General features: G+C 42.2%; 1 protein-coding gene across 1 annotated transcript in view; it reads left to right on the forward strand.

The window, feature by feature from the left end:
- Positions 1 to 3,736: 3,736 nt before the first annotated feature.
- The window catches only part of ELFN2 (extracellular leucine rich repeat and fibronectin type III domain containing 2), a 172,882-nt gene continuing 158,619 nt past the window's right edge, over positions 3,737 to 17,999 (forward strand). The window contains exon 1 of the mRNA XM_044301931.1: positions 3,737 to 4,049. The gene's annotated coding sequence lies outside the window, so the exon portion shown is untranslated. The remainder of the gene's footprint in view (positions 4,050 to 17,999) is intronic.

Genomic DNA, 17,999 nt, shown 5'->3' on the forward strand with positions numbered 1-17,999 from the left:
GCTATATACCAATATACTTTCTTTATAGTGCATTTGCGCATGCGCGTACGCGAAAATTATATTGCCGATATTTCACATTGAAAAAATAAATAAATTATGAATGGAGATCGCAAATTTGAATAATACATCTGGTATGTCACTGTCCATGTTGTGGGACTATTTGTGCACGTCTAGTAATTATTTCTTGGCTGCAAATATGAGCTGAATGTTTTTCAGGTTCGTCTGCCTTAAAATGAATGGGACCCGCCACGAACTTGCGGTTCGCGAACATTTTATCGCCTGCGCGAACCATCCCGGCAGATGTTCGTCTATCACTAATAGGGAGCATAAAGATTGGACTCTGGAGCAATGGAAGAAGGTCTGATGAGTCCAGATTTACCCTGTTCCAGAGTGAAGGGCGCATCAGGGTAAGAAGAGAGGCAGATGAAGTGATGCACCCATCATGCCTGGTGCCTACTGTACAAGCCTGTGGGGGCACTGCTATGATCTGGGGTTGCTGCAGTTGGTCAGGTCTAGGTTCAGCAACAGTATGTGCTCCAAGAATGAGCTCAGCTGACTACCTGAACATGCTGAATGACCAGGTTATTCCATCTATGGATTTTTTCTTCCCTGATGACACGGGCATATTCCAAGATGACAATGCCAGGATTCATTGGGCTCAAATTGTTGTGAAATAGTGGTTCAGGGGGCATGAGACATCATTTTCAAAAATAGATTGGCCACCACAGAGTCCAGACCTTAACCCCATTGAGAATCTTTGGGATGTGCTGGAGAAGGCTTTGCGCAGCAGTCAGACTCTACCATCATCAATGCAAGATCTTGGTGAAAAATGAATGCAACACTGGATGGAAATAAATCTTGTGACATTGCAGAAGCTTATCGAAACACAGCGAATGCGTGCCGTAAAGGCGGTCTAACGAAATATTACCGAAGCTTACCTTTTTTTTTTTTGTGGCAACTTTTTTGGGGGGACAGGCAGTGTATATACATATACATTATATATATATATATAGATATATATATATAGATATCTATATATATATTCACTTTTGTGTGCCTCTGACTTCATATAGAAGCACACAGAGATTTTATTTCACAGATTCTTACGGAGTCCATTTAAAATGGTCGATAGCTTCTGGGGAAGGGGTAAGACAACTCCATGATACAGACCCGTGGTAAGCCTACATAAGCAAGATGTTTGCATTGAATTTCCAGTAACACCCAGGTGGGTTTTCATTTTAATAGATGTCATGTGATAGGAAGAAGTCACACACTTGAATAAATGGCAGAACAGTCTATACTTAATATCAAGGGTTAACCAGGCACCAAATCTACACAGTTCCACACAATGTGCAGTGGCTGTGCCTGGTTTCTGCAGCGCGGTTCCCATTCCCTTCAGTGGGAGTAGTGCTGCAGTAACCAGGCACAGCCACTACAGTGTATGGAGCTGTGTAGATCTGCTGCCTGGTCCACCACCACAGCTAGTAAAAACAGCTTGATTGGCAAGAGCCGGGAGTCAGATCCCATCATTCTGCCACTGTTGACATATACTAAGGTAGGTCATAAAAAAAAAAAAAGGCCTTAAAAACTCCTTTGACAGAGAGGTTTATACAGGCCAAATTTTCCGGGATATATGATGTAGCTGTAGCCAGGCTTGGACTGGCCCGCAGGGGTACAGGTGAACCCCCCCCAGTGGGCCCCTGAGCAATGTGGACCCCTAGTCTCCCACTTCCTGCACAAGTGGCACATAAAACAGTAGACTCACTGCACTACAGACATATATTCAATGTACAGCACCTCAACCAGCCTATTCATATAAACAACTTGATAGATTATTAAATAAACTCCCCAGTTTATAATTATAGACACGATCAGAGCTGAGATGACTTCTAGGTATAGAGGAAAGCTACCAGTGTCCTCATTTCCCCAGGACCTACCTTCTCTAAGTTGCTGCAGAGACCCCCATATTCAATCATCTGGTAGCATCTTGCTGCTGTGTGAGTAGGTAATATTTGAATGTATCTGTATGGTGAGCCCCCCAAATAAATTTTACTGGTGAGCCCTAGGCACCCCAGCCTGATACTGACTATAGCTCCTCCGCTGGTCCTGGACTATCTTTGTAGTTGTCTCACAGAAGCGACTCTTCTGGTGACAATAACAATTCTACTTAGTTCATACCATCTATGATACATCATTTCAGGAACTTCCTCGTAAAGTATCTTCATAAATTTCTATATGAAACCAACAATCATGTTTGGAATGTTTTTGACATTTCAAGCCAACTGGGAACACCACAGGTCAATATTTGGAATATAATCCAATGATATATCATTTAACTTTGCTTACCCCTTCTAGATATGCTTCTGGATAATCAAGCATTTTTCTTTTTCTAGAGCTGGCTCAGCTTATTATAATGTATTGCTTTCTCAATGCTGTGTAAATAGCCGAGAGGAACATGGTATATCTGTGTCTCCCCGCTCTGGACCTGGTTAACCTTTAAAGGATAATTCCTGTATTACACATTTCCCTCTCTCTCTTTTATTCGACTCTCATTTAATTTTGATTGATTGATGTGCAGGTCACAGAGGCTTGTTGAAGAGGTCCATAATCTCAACGACACTTCTCATTACGTAGAAGGTGATTCAGACCTAAAAGGAGGATCCACATACTGCGGGACGGGGAGTCTCATCGGTCACCTAAGTGACAACCACAGGAAGAAAAAAAAAATATCCTATCTATCTATCTATGTATCTATATAGTTCTAGTGAGGAAATTATTGGCTGTACTCCAGGCTAGATTCGGTGGTACCTTCTCCAGGGCATAATGTCAAAGACGCAGAGGGCAGCTTATTATATCTAGAGATGTTCTAACACATCAATGATGTTCAGGGCAGTCAGCGGAGTCTGTAATATACTGACATTAACAATTGGTTACCCGTATAGGGATGTGATGATGTATACAGATGTAATAGACCAATATGTCAGTTTTAGCACATGAAATAGAGATGACACGGCATACCACTAGAGTTTTTTTCCCGATCCGTCATGGATCTACAAAAATGCTTCCCATTACAATACCCATCACTACACTGGCTGCGTGTTGTACTTCTCTTGTGTGGGTATATTTTACCTCCATTATCTTTCCACCCTCCTGTAATGGTGTGTGTGCCCCCTCCTCTCCTAACACATGCAGTACACTGTACACACAACCTGGGCTGCTACCAGTTCCTCCTTTCTCTGTATTTCCTTCTCCGTTTCTCTCTTTTTCATCCTTTATTTTTTTTCTGTGTCATCCCTCTCTTGCATCTCGCTGCTTCCTTTGCTCTCACACAATCTCTGCCTTCACCCTTATTTTTGCTCTCTGGCTTTTCAATCAGGTTTGACCCACACTAATCTCCTCGTTCGCTTCGTCTGGTGCTGCACTGGCTGGGTCTGTTCATGATCTGCAAGGCTTCTGTCCCCACCACTTTGATTTTATGCTCTCTTTCTCTCTCGCTCACTGTGCGCCTATCATCCATCATGCTACAGCCTTTTATTTGCTAGATGTCTCTCATCTCTTATGCAGTGTCTAATGCCTCATTCACACAGCTTCTTTTCTCTCACCCTGTTCCTTCTAGACCTTAGCTATTCTGAATTGGTATAATACACGATTTTTCTTTTCCGTCTGTCGCCTGCTTCTTTCATCCATCCTCTTTCATCCATCACTGTGTTCTGTTTGCTGTATTCTTTCCCTTTTCTATCCTCCTCCTATTTCTGCTCCCCTCCCTTCTTTTCTCTCTCTCTCTCTCTCTCTCTCTCTCTCTCGCTGTGTGGGTGCCTATCTGTTGGAGTAAGACAGCTGGGGAGATCTGGAAAGATTTCTGTCTGGGTGCCTGTCTCTGGCGCCGCGAGGGACACAGCTCGGCTGGTGACACCGTAAAGGGGGGAGCGTCAGTGACAAGAAGAGCAAGAAAAGTGACAGGGACACCGGTTGCTAAGCGGATGAGCAGATCCCTAATGCCATAGAGATGAGAACCAGGGAACGATAATACAGAGACGCTGGTGAACTGCGTGAGTGGTCACATAGATATTTTGTGTCTGTATATATATGTATGTGAGTAAACCTATATGTGTATGTGTACATGCATGCCTGACTATACAATGGATTGTGCTATGCCCTGGCTATTTGCTGCATTCTACATATGCATTTCTTCGATGAGGTGCGAGCATTTTGCAATGTATTACAGCAATTACAGAACGTACAAGTATGAAAACCCAAGTGATAAAGCTGTAATTCTAATGTCATGTCAAACACGTGAATGTTGAGTGTTGGTTTTTGCGATCACTTTGGGTGTGTTCTGATTTGAGATGGGTTCATTTATCAGGGATATTGCCTGTGTAACTCATTACATGTGTCTGGTTGGGTTAATCAGAGCATCTGACTGGATATGCAGATATACTGTATCTCCGCCAGTTAAATGCCAGTGTGTGCAGATCCGTGTCTATGTAGGCATGTGTGCAGTAGTATCCATACTGTCATATTCACCCATGATGCTTTGTGTTGTTTTTTATGATATTGGCATATGCCAATTATTTTTCAAGGCATCTGCTACCCTGTGTCTCAGCGTAATGTCTTATCGTATGAGTTCCTGATATTGGACTTTATGATGGTTTGTGCAGGTCAAGCGAGCTGTTTAGTGCTGTTTCTGTGTCTTGATTTGTATTCGTTCAAGCCTACTGTATGTGCATCTGTGCTGTTAGCTAATATAGGATTGTGACATAGGTCTACTGCATATTCTCCTGCTTGCATCTGTCCTGTAATGATTGCAGAACTCCTAGCTAGGATCTGGATCATTCCTGTGTTCATTGGTGTCTGAGGGTAGCCACCTTCTTAAGACTTGGATCAAGACCAGATTTTGTGGATTCCTTTAGTCATTGTTTTTATCTGTTAGAAACATCCTTTCCACCATGTGATAATGATTAGATCTTTTCCAACACCCATGCATGTCCAGTCATGATTATTATGTGGGTAGCTCCAACATTTTTTTTCCAGAGGGCTTTCCCATAAATGTTGAAATCTAAATGTTAATGTCCAATATTTTGGCCTTGATTGAGATGTATCACTGGAGTTCACACGTAATCACATAAAATACATTTCTTTCCCTTTACAGTAGTAGAGTCTCATGGAGGTTCTTAAGTTTCCAGAAATTAAATTAGTTTAACTCAATAACAAAAGTGGACTTTTTACTCCTATGGTCCTAAGTCAGGTCTTAGGTTGGGATCTCAGAGGTGTATGGACATATTGGGGTAGATTTACTAATATGATTTTAGATTTAGACAGTGTAAACATAGACTAGACAGTCTAAAGATATCCGAGATCTATCACGATGGCTCATGCTGGATGATAGATGTGGGGCAACTTTAGACTGTCTACTCTAAGTTCACACCACCTATTGGTTGGCTTATTTTGCACCATTTTGGTGCAATTTTTTTTTACAAATTCTTGAATTTTAAACCATAAACATTTTCTGGTAAGCCATATCCTCTTTCTCACCAAGTCATGTCTCCTTTTTTTGGACAAGCCAAAAGCTGTGTAAAACAGTAAATGTGGTGTAAAGCATGTACGTCAGTTTTTTGGCACAAATTGTGCCAGAATTCTGGTGCATTTTGCTTCGTAAATCTCCCCCAGTGTATTTGTTTATGTATGCACAACTACACAACAGTCTCCATGGAAACAAAGCGTAGATAAATAAAGACCAGTATAGACCGCTTGTCCATATATAAAGCTCTATGGAGGTGCGACACATCAACTCTGGATGGAAAGTCAGCAGTGCCTTTTATAGTGTAATGGGTTAAATAAAGGTGATGTATAAAAACTGAAGATCTTAAAACACAGTAAATCGGATAAAGTGCATATAGCCCTCATTATTTCCATTGACTTCCTCAAGAATCAAGCAAAGTGAAGAGATTGTGTTGTATCTGAAGTCATGCCTCTTCTTGCAATGGCCAAGGGACCCATTATAAAATAGAACAGAATTTAGATAGTGCCACAAACTCTAATATGGTGACATAGTAATGGTAGCTTTATGGTTGGTCGAACAGTGAGGAAAAATTAATGTTTCTGGAATACAGTCTGGTGTGCCAGTTTGATATTAATTGAGTCACTGCTTTCCATTTTTGGGGCACGTCTCATGTTGGGGATGATTCTTACATGTTGTCTGGTGGCCAGATAATGCAAACACAGTTTTAGATTTGTGTTTTATTATTTTGAACTAGTTTATTAAAAGAGATTATTCAGGGTTTTAAAATTGATGGTTATCCTATTGGTGGAGGTCGGAATTTAGATCAGCTGTTCGAAGGGGCGAAGGCGCTTGGATGAACATTGGAGTGCACTAAGGAACATTGTCCTTTTAGTGGTGGCCATGCAGGGTATTGCAACTCTTTCCCATTGAAGTGACTAGGACAAACCTGCAATAACCTGCACCACCACTACTGTAAGTATGGTGTCCAGCAGCAGAAATCAATATTCGGCTCAATGTAAACAATGGGCTGTAGAGGCGCTGAGTGTCAAACGCTCACTGATTTGATATTGATACGCTATCCAACCTAAGGCTCTAAGTTTTAAAAAAAGTATAACCCCTAAACTGAATTGCAGGACTGATGGGAATATAAAGCAATATAGGGTGCTCAATAAAACTGATGGGACTTTATAATGTCCATTTTCTTTAATGACAATGTGTGATCTTATGTCAAGACCTGCCAAAGGTCTTGGCAGCTGCAATCATTTTTCATATACTGTATGGCTCACATTAGGTTACAATTTAAAAAAAAGAAACCATACTTACCATCACTGATCCTCCCACTGCTGTTGTTCTGATGCTGCTCCAGTCCATGCTGCTCTCCACTGCCTGGTCCCACCTCAACACTTAGGAAGCACCAGGAAAGGCCCACTCAGCCAATCACTGCTTGACGTGGGTCATCCCCATAGGCAGTGACTGGTTGATTAGGCCTCTCCAGGTTTCGTAAGAAGAGCAAGTGGAGCGCAAAAGGAAAAAGTGGAGGGAAAAGGAAAAGCATTCAAATGGCAGAGGTGGGGCATAGCTGACAGTGAGAATGGCTTCTTGATTTTTAACCCACTGTAAGCCATATAAAAAGAAAATGAATACACTTAGACAACCCTTTTAACTAACATGGGTGAATCCAAAGTAAATTAATCAGCCGTATTAGATCAAAGCACAAATGGGGCATATCATTTTGGTGGTCTTTTGAAAGTTTAGCCCTAACTTGGAGTATTGAATCAAATTTGTGCTTTCAGATATCATCATTGTCTCGATCATGTCTGTTGGGTGGTAACTGAATTAAACAACCATGTTGAATCAAGACCTGTTGTGCGATTCTATACAGTTATCTGTCCATGTGACATGACTACACAATTACATTTATGATAAGCCAATAATAGTAATGGGAGAAGGCTGACTACAGGCCAAAGAGTTCTCCTTACAGATGGCACATTTTCTCGATTTCACTAGTGAAGCTTATAGCAGGTGACAATACTAATTCGGTAGCAGCTATTTTTACAACGTGAAATGTGCTGTACATACAATGTGAGAAAAACAATGCAGGCTGTAACTTCATCATGCATCATAGCTGGCCAATCAGTGGCTATATATACAAGTACATTAATTAGCTGTTTTGGAACAACATTAATAAATCTGTCTCAGTACAATAGTGTCACAGGGACACGCATGAATGCTTACAATGAGTGGTTGGTCATGTAAATCCTGTAACACAACGTAATGTGGAAAAAAGAAGTAATGATACAAAAAAATGCATAAAATGCCCAATGTCCCAGAGTGCCAGAGTCAATTCTTGTTGCCTCTGTTAAAGAGATGGTTCAGGTTTTAAACAGCAATGAGTAATTTAAAGGAACTGAGTAATGATGGGTTCTTGTGATGTATTGGGGGAGGTTCTAACTTTGAATATTGCTGATCTTTCACTCTTTGCTGATAAAAAAAAGTAATCTAAAAACACCAGGAATAAGGTTCCCTTTACATAGGCTGATAGTGTGGCCAATGGTTTGGGATAAGGAAGTTTATTCAATTCTATTCCCACTCATTCACTGCATTCGATCAATGGCATATAGGGATGAATGATCACTATTATGATTGTTAACCCCCACACAGTTTGCTAGTTTGTTGGCAGCACGTCCCTGTTTGCACGGGACCATGTGCTGCTGACAAATAAGGATTTTTAGGCTCCTTTTCACAGGCAAATTATATGGAATGAGTGTTTGCAGGAATGTTCCTCTTTGATACCTGTCCCTATCCTTGGTCCAGGTGAGATGGCCTTCACTCTTATTTTACTCTGTGAGCAATATGTTGAAATGAAACTTTTTACTTATTGATTTATTTTTGCTATATAGGGTTATATTTATTAAGATCGGCGTTTTAGACACCGGTCTTAATAAACCCCTAAGCGGCGGACGATCTGCCGGAGTTATGAAGAGGCGCCGGCCTCTCCATAACTTTGTCGGATCCTCCGTGAGTTTTAATTATAAGACGGCTTCCTAGCTGTCTTACATTTAGACCTTTTTCTATGCCTGAAACAGGTGTAGAAAATGAGACCTCTTCCCCGTCCATCCCATTCCCACTTATTTAGACCTGGGGTGAGCGGGGAGAAGCCGCAGATTGCGGCGCAACTTGTTGTTGCGCCGCAATCTGCGCCTGAAATACACCTAATGCAGGTGTATTTAAGCTTAATAAATGACCCCCATAGTCTTTTATTTTTTGCAGCCATTTTTCAGCAGTCTATATATACTTGGTCCAGGTGAAACGGCCTTTACTCTCACTTTACTCTATGACCAATCTGGTGAGCAATTTGTTGAGCTGAAACTTTTCAACATTTGATTTATTTTGGTTATATTGTCTCTTTTTCTCTTTTTTTTGTATATATTTTCATCAGTCTATATATACACTGAGTACTGTAGAAAAAACATTCTCTGGGAAACTGTCCACAAGCTTCAGTCTAGTACTTGCAATACATGGTAGTACATTTTGTACTATGTGAATCAGCTCTGCATCTGAATGGTTCAATATCCCCTGCAGTTGTAATCACACCTAGTGCAAGTATTAGGTATTTGCAGTATGTTATCAGACTATATGGATATTCTTGCGTTAATAAAGGTACAAAAAGCTGAGTGATCCCACGCGTCATAAGCAGAATAAACATTAAGTCACAAAAAAAAAATATTTTTGAACAGCATCTGGCCTTTGTGAATAAGACGGTTTAGTCATGAAATGAAAAATGTCATTTTGTGAAATAAACCTTGTTTTTATGCAGCATAATTTTGATTTCTATAAATGCAACCAGCAAAGTAACTGTTTGGTTACTTTGGCTAAGTTCATGGATGTAACAGCCCAACATACTGTATATACATGCTTATAAATGTACTTCTTTTATCCTACTTTGTACTATGGGGACCTGTCAGCTTAAAAACGCAGTCCAATGTGCAAGCAGCATGTTATAGAGCAGGGGGAGCGGAGCAGATTGATGTATAGTTCTGTAGGAAAAGCTTCCCTCTAGCTTGTATTTTATAAACGTCTGCTTATTCTGTGGTTAGGAGTCCAGTGGGCGGTGCTAATGAATGACTGGCAGCTATCTCTGCATGCATACTTTAGGGAAGGCTGTCAATCCTAAGTAGGGCCACCGACTGGACTTCTAAACCGAGAATAAGCAGAGGTTTAAATAAATAGATTACAGATTCTACTTAATCTTTTCCCACAAAACTAGATATCAATCTGCACAGCTGTATAATATGCTGCCTGCAGACTGATCAGAATTTTCAGTGTGATGGTTCCCTAATAAGTCCATAATAAGGTGTATATATAATTGGGTTTCTACACAAGACAACGCCTTTTAATTCCTATTCATAAAGCGCCTATTAATATACATTACATTATACAGTAACACAATATCCCATGTCAAGCTACACAAACAGCTGTGTATTATTCAACATCTGCATTTTTATAATAGTCGTCCCCCCCTCCACCATTACTAGCAATTTAAACTGGCCATACACAAGAAATATCTGAACTGTCCTTCAACCAACTGTTTATTCTCTCCCAATTCTCATTACGCATGCACAGCTGTAGACACATACACTGTGAATAGGAGAAGGGAGAAAAGCACAGCTAGACTGGTAGCAGCTTATCTCCCTGAGAACAAAAGGACAGGACATGTTGAAAAGCAACATGAGTGATCCTTCTCTCCCTCAACATCTGCCGCAGGGAGCCCCCTGCATTAGATAGTTGCCCGATCCGGCTGAAATTGTCAGTTTTGGTCAACACACATCTAATGTGCCCAGCCAGGTTTAGACTCCTCCTCAGTCATGCAGACTATAACTTAGGGCTCATGCACTTTTTTGTCCTAGTCCGTTCCGGTTTTTTGTGTGGCCAATATGCGAAACCATTCATTTCAATGGTGCCTGAAAAAAATGGAAATGACTCTGTGTGCATTCTGTATCCATATGTCTGCAAGTCTGTTCTGCAAAATAATAGAACATGCCCTACTCTTGTCTGTTTTGAGGACAAAGACAGGCATTAACATAGTAACATAGTTTATAAGGCCGGAAAAAGACATCTGTCCATTCAGTTCAGTCTGTTATCCTGCAAGTTGATACATTGTTACAATGGATCCGCAAAAAAACGGATGTAACATGGACGTCACATGGATGTCATCCATTTTTTTGGAGGATCCGTTTTTGCACGGGCTCACGGTCATGTGAATGAGCCATTAGAGTCAATAATACAGTGGCCCTTATTTACTTATTTGTGTGTGCTTAGGATCTGTCACAACTAGTTTTTGCTTGAAAAGTGGGTAAGGCATAGTGGGATGGGTGGGTGTCACGGATGTAGTAGGGGAGAACACCAAAAGACAACAAGGAGGAAAGGGACAGACACTAGGCCTCATCGCTAGGGATGGAAAAGGGTCACCACCTATAAAACCCTGCTCCTGTCCCTAACTCCTATCCGTATGGGCACCTCTCAATGGTAGAGATCAGGGGCGTAGCAAGAAATGACTGGGCCCCATAGCAAAAAATTTTTTATGGGCCCCTCCTTTTAAATTAATGCAGCTGCGCCTGCCAGGCTTGAGCAGGTATATGTGCGAATATGGATTAGGGAAGATGCTGAGATCCGGCTGTACCTCACTGTGAGGTACAACCGGATCTCAGCATCTTCCCTATTCACACATATACCTGCTCAAGCCTGGCAGGCGCAGCTGCATTATTTAGTAGTGTGGTAATGATTAATGCCATTTATGGCGAAGAAACAGCCACCTAGGCTACTTTCACACTTGCGGCAGTGTGATCCGGCAGGCAGTTCCGCCGATTTTGATGTCACTGAAAGCATTTGTGAGACGGATCCGGATGCGGATCCGTCTCACAAATGCATTGCAAGAACGGATCCGTCTCTCCACTTGTCATGCGAACAGACGGACCCGTCTTGTATTATTTTTTTCACATTTTTACCGGTCTGCGCATTCCGGCACTAATACATTCGTATGGGGAAAAATGCCGGTTCCGTCCTTCAGGCAAGTCTTCAGTTTTTTTTGCCGGAGATAAAACCGTAGCATGCTACAGTTTTATCTTTTGCCTGATCAGTCAAAATGACTTCACTGAAGACATCCTGATGCATCCTGAACGGATTACTCTCCATTCAGAATGCATTAGGATTGTAATACAGACCCCTCAGATAGGATTAGGTGGCTGTGTCTTCACCAATGCCATTAACCATTACCACACTACAGTATTAAATAATGCAGCTTTGCCTGCCAGGCTTGAGCAGGTATATGTGTCTGTGAATAGGGATTAGGGAAGATGCTGACTGAGATCCAGCTGTACCACACACACACAGATGAAATAACTCCACAGTCTCCACTTGTCCACTACACTACACTAGTCTCCATTTACAGTACTCCTCCACGTCTCCCCACTAACTGATGCTGCCGCGTGCCGCCTCGGTTGGACACACACCGCAACAGTGACAGACTCAGTCCCACTCCCCAGCCAGCCCTCACCTCAGCAGCCACTTGAACTGACCGGGACCGACAGTATCCCCTCCACACTCAACTCTGCCCCTCTTGTAATTGATCACATGACTGTGACATCCTCGCAGGTCCTTCACACTACAGCAGACCTCACAGAGTGGCCAACCCACAGGTACGCCCCCGTTCCGGCCCCCTCCACCGCCTACCTCATCTTCTGCTCGTGCGGCAGTGCGCCCCGGGTCCGCCTGCTCCAGTCCTGACCTGAGTACTCCTTGGCTTCCCCCCAGCCAGGCCCGAGCCGCGGACCGCCCGTGCCCCACCCACTACACTGGACGGGCGGTCGGGCCTGGCTGCCTGTGTGTGTTAATAAAAAAAAAAAAAAAAAAAAAAAGAATGCAGTCTGGATGGGCCCCCAGTGGTGTAGGGCCCCAAAGCCACTGCTATGGTTGCTATGGCGGTCCCTACGCCACTGGTAGAGATGCCCATACATAGGAACCTAGAAAACTCTGGTGACCCTCAGATGCCCTAAAGGTAATGACAGGGCAGAGACAACCAGTTCCTTCCCTGGTGAAGGAACTAGTGTCTCGCTGAGGTCTAGTAAACAACCAGGGGGGAGGGATACAAAACACAACAAGTGGAACACTTAACTTCTGAGGATGATGGATGAACAGGACTTCAACAAGAACCACACTCCAGCTCTTCCAAAACCAAATGAAGCTATCCAGAGCAAGTAGTGATGGGTAAAGTCTGACTAAATAGGGAGAGTTAAAGGTCACATGATCCACACCTGAACAGGAGGTGTGGACATACCAGCAACACACAAAGTGAAACCAAAAGAGGCTGTCAGGTCACTAATGTGCAGATAATATTTCAGACCTTCTAAGACCTGTCACAGGTGTGACAGTGGGGCTTAGCGGGAAATGAGGCATACCAAAATCCAACCAATAGCTGGTATACAATTAGACAAAGGGGGAGAGTTGTCATCTCCTTATGCCTCTTTTTGGCATAAAAAAGTCACAAACCTTGTGGGTTTTTTACGACATTTTAAACTCCATTTGCAACAGATTAGAGGGTGGAGAAGGTGGGAGTGAGTGGGGACAACAAGTCACATTTATCTTCATTTGCGCCTCAAAAATAGCATCTCTGAGTTGCCATCGATTTTATTCTGGCGCACGGGCTCCCGGAGGTTGCTCCTAGTATATGATGAGGCCCGCTTCTCACTATCAATTAGCTGCATACTCCGGCAGCGCAGGAAATTTCTAAGACTGGCGTAAAATGACACTCTTTGATAAATTTCCCCCAAAGTCTCTATCCCTGCACCCCATTTTTCATCCAGCCTGAGCCCTTGGCTAGTGCAGGTCTACACAGCCTGTATTTTGCAGAACGGAATTGCAGACCCATTCATTTCTATGGGGCCGCACGATGAGCAGCCCGGCTCCAGAAATGCGTACCCGCACTTCTGGGTCCACATTTCCGTTCCCGAAAAAAAATAGAACATGTCCTATTCTTGTCCGCAATTGCAAACAAGAATAGGCATATTCCATTAGTGCCGGCGATGTGCGGTCCACAAAATGCGGAACGCACATTGCCACTGTCTGTGTTTTGCGGATCCGTGGATCCGCAAAACACGTTACGGACGTGTGGATGGAGCATTATACTTTCTAAGGGCTCATGCACACGACTGTATTTTCTTTCCGTGTCCGTTCAGGGTTTTTTTTGCAGCCCCTATGCGTAACCATTCACTTCAATGGGTCCACAAAAAAAAAAACTTAAATGACTCCGTGTGCATTACGTTTCTGTACGTTCATATGATAGGCATTGTTACAATGGATCCACAAAAAAAAAACGGATGTCACACGGATGTCATCCGTTTTTTTTTTTGCGGATCCGTGTTTTGCGTCATGAGCATGAGCCCTAAGGATTATCTTCAGATCATGACCAGTTGGTGTTACGCAATCAGTCGAGGAACCTTGGTGAGTTGTAGAGTAGACAACAAATCTATAACAACAATATTTTCAATATTTCGAGCTCAGACTAAACTTTGGTAGGCTGCCTGTTTTTGCTTGCCAATGCTTTTGTTCTCAAGGGGCATATAGTTCTCTCCTGGCAATCGCTTGCTAGCTAGCGGAGGAGACAGCTACTATTACATGCAGTGATTTCCTCCGCAGCATGGAGAGGAGCGATCGCTATGCCATCACTCGTCTCCATACTGCCTAGTGATTTGCCGGCATCAGATCGCTATTAGACTGCACAATCTACCATTCGATTTTTAAGCATTGGGCAATCGGTGGCAGTATTATACTACAAGTTGATCTCTAACAAGCGTTCATGCAAGCACTTGTTAGCGATTATCGGCCAAAATATTGTCAGCTTAGGGGCTGTGTTCTTTCATAGTGTTGATCGCGAATATCCTTACCACAATTTTTTATAGCGAATATTGGCACTTCGAGAATTTTAAAATATCTAGTGCTGTATCTTCGTAATATTGAATATTCTCGATTTTTTTTTTTACCAGTACCCATGATCCCTTACTGCTTCTTGCTTGTGGACCAATGAGAAGGCTGCAATATCTTTGACTTTAGGAGTAGAGTTGATCGCAAATTTTCGTATCGCAAATTTTCGGATTGCCGATTTTTGCAATCAAAAAAATAATGACTGGAGATAACGAATTCTAGAATTTGAGAATATATGACAAATATTCGCTCAAATATTCGCAAAATATCGCAAATTCGAATATTGCCCCTGCCGCTCATCACTGTTCTTTCACAGAGGCGTGTCTTTTCTGCTGCAGCTGGTGACAGTTGAAGGATGGAACTGAGCATTTGCTTCTGTCTCAGTGAACAGGGCAGAGAAATTAGAAAAAGAGCGAACAGCAGGTGGCGCTATAAAGATTTCATTGAATAACATGCAATTACAAAACTATTCAGATCCAGGTGCTGGTTTGAAAGCTGTAGAATATTTTTCAAAGGGCAACCCATGCCCGGATGAGCCTGCATGTGTGTGGAAGAAATAGCCATTGAAGGTGTATGGCCACTGTTCGTTCTTTGTATTATCAGTAGCCATCTGCTGCTAGGAGGAGTAACTCTCATAAAAGCACTGGCCTAGATCTTCTAATCCTATAGATGTCTAGACCTGCACCAGATTTATCACAGGGTCTCAGGCTGGATGATAAATCTGGTGCAGCAATGGACACTTTTCTCTGACTTTATACCAACTATTGCTTACTTTGAGACAGATTTTTATGCCAGAATTGCTCCAAAATTTTGGTGCAAAATTGTGCATCTAAGGTCTCCCCCCCTTCTTGCAGAGTTCCACCTACTTTAAGCTAACCCTACTCCTTTTCATGTCGGATAAAAGTATACAAACCCTAGATGTGACAAATAGTGACAATTTGCACTAACTTTTTTAGACAGATTTTTGGCGCAAAATGATTCGTAAATTTGGACGATTAGCAATTTTGACACGCCTACAACTTGGGGCCACTTTTAGTTTTTTTTTTCCAGGTCCACTTTAAGTTCCCAGTCTGCCCCTTCCTACAGCACCCCTGAAGGGGAAGTAAAGTATTACTTCTTACCTGTTAAAATCAAAGGTCGTACACTCCAGCTAATTGACGGAGGTCCTGAATGCGGGAACTTCTCTGTTAACTTCGAATGCTCGAACACGGTCTTTGAAATCGACCCCCTTTAACATTCTGTGTGCACCAATTAAAAAGTGCTTCATATATTTTGCGCACGTTAGCGTGAACTTCTACAAATATGGATCCATAAAGTTATGTCAAGGCTAACTGATTTACGTGTATATATCAAAAGAAAAACAACAACAATGTGAGGCTAGCACATATTAATAACCATCACAAAACAGCTATGAAAGCTTAGGGTCAAAAATATACAACACAAATGTAAAAGCCGTAATGAAGATATACAGTAGGTTTCCGAAGAGCACACATACTAAGTAATGCCATGCACGTTACTTGCTAACGAGACGCATCTCCTTTAATGCATATCCCCCAGAGGGTGAAATATTCAAATCGGTTATTAAGTAATTCTGGCACCGCTCTCACTTAGTACATTGCCCCTCAAGTAAGGACAGGGAAGGCAGATAGCAAGAATGAGCAGAGACACAGAGAAGATATATACATATAGCTATCTCACGTAGAGATAGTGATGCCCTGATGCTACCAGTATGGTGCTAACAGGCTCCCGGTCCCATTTAATTATACACAGAGCATGAACAGAGTCCCATAGCACATCATCCTTCTGAAAATGCATTAAAGGCTTAACCAATCAATTTTCTCCTACTGCATCTTAAAATAAGATCATTGCTTTTCTTAACCTACTGCTACTGCATTAAGGTCACTGCACATTAACAAAGTGACACTTCTTTGAATTAACCGGTTAATATTTTCATCAATGTCATAGGTAGTCATGTAACCAGGAAGTCTGCTTAGAGAGCACATTAACAGGAGATCTGCGCTGCCCACTGCGACGGTTGTAATATCGCTAGAGATGAGCCAAGTATTGCAAAATACAATTAAGCTGCGTCACCAAATTTTGCAAAGAAATTGGCTTTGTGACAAATTACTTTGTCACAAAGTGCATTTATTTGTAAGTGGCGGGTGCAATGATAGGGAGCGGAAATTGCACCGCCCCCATCATTGAACCCCTCAGATGCCTTGTTCACAGCTGATCCCGGCATCTAACATTAATAATACAGTGTAAAATTTTAAAAAATAAAAAATCAGACTTTTTACCCTCATCCATTTAATTGCCAAGAGCCGGCCGTCGCCAACTTGATTGAAGATTTAGTGCGAAATCTCGCGCAGCTATATAAATATAATTTATTGACACAATTTATAAATAATAATTCATACATGAAACCAAGGGCAGGAAAAGATGACATGCACCTCAGGAGACACAACTGGTGACTCAATCCCCATTATGCATAATATTAAAGTGCAAGTGCATATAAGTATCTCATACATACAATGAATCTCCTCTGGGATGGCGCCAGCCCTGACGCGCGTTTCGGCGGACCTTCGTCTGGGGAACCCCAGATGTCGTCTTTTCCTGCACTTGGTTTAATGTATGAGTTGTTATTTATAAATTGTGCCAATAAATGATATTTATATTTCATGTAATCTGGTCATTTTTATTGGCATATAGGTAACATAGTAACATAGTACATAAGGCCGAAAAAAAGATATTTGTCCATCCAGTTCGGCCTGTCATCCTGCAAGTTGATCCAGAGGAAGGCAAAAAATACCTGTGAGGTAGAAGCCAATTTTCTCCACTTTAGGGGAATAAAAAATTCCTTCCCGACTCCAATCAGGCAATCAGAATAACTCCCTGGATCAACGACCCCTCTCTAGTAGCTATAGCCTGTAATATTATTACGCTCCAGAAATACATCCAGGCCCCTCTTGAATTCCTTTATTGTACTCACCATCACCACCTCCTCAGGCAGAGAGTTCCATAGTCTCACTGCTCTTACCGTAAAGAATCCTCTTCTATGTTTGTGTACAAACCTCTTTCCTCCAGACGCAGAGGATGTCCCCTCGTCACAGTCCTGGGGATAAATAGATGATGGGATAGATCTCTGTACTGACCCCTGATATATGTAATTAGATCTAACTCAGTCGTCTTTTTTCTAAAGGGAATAACCCTAATTTTGATAATCTTTCAGGGTACTGTAGTTGCCCCATTCCAGTTATTACTTTAGTTGCCCTCCTCTGGACCCTCTCCAGCTCTGCTATGTCTGCCTTCTTTACAGGAGCCCAGAACTGTACACAGTACTCCATGTGTGGTCTGACTAATGATTTGTAAAGTGGTAGGACTATTTTCTCATCACGGGCATCTATGCCCCTTCTGATGCAACCCATTATCTTAGTGGCCTTGGCAGCAGCTGCCTGACACTGGTTTTTGCAGCTTAGTTTGCTGTTTATTAAAATTCCTAGATCCTTTTCCATGTCAGTGTTAC

Source organism: Bufo gargarizans, chromosome 7 (assembly GCF_014858855.1).
Source record: "Bufo gargarizans isolate SCDJY-AF-19 chromosome 7, ASM1485885v1, whole genome shotgun sequence".
Classification (NCBI taxonomy): Eukaryota; Metazoa; Chordata; class Amphibia; order Anura; family Bufonidae; genus Bufo; species Bufo gargarizans.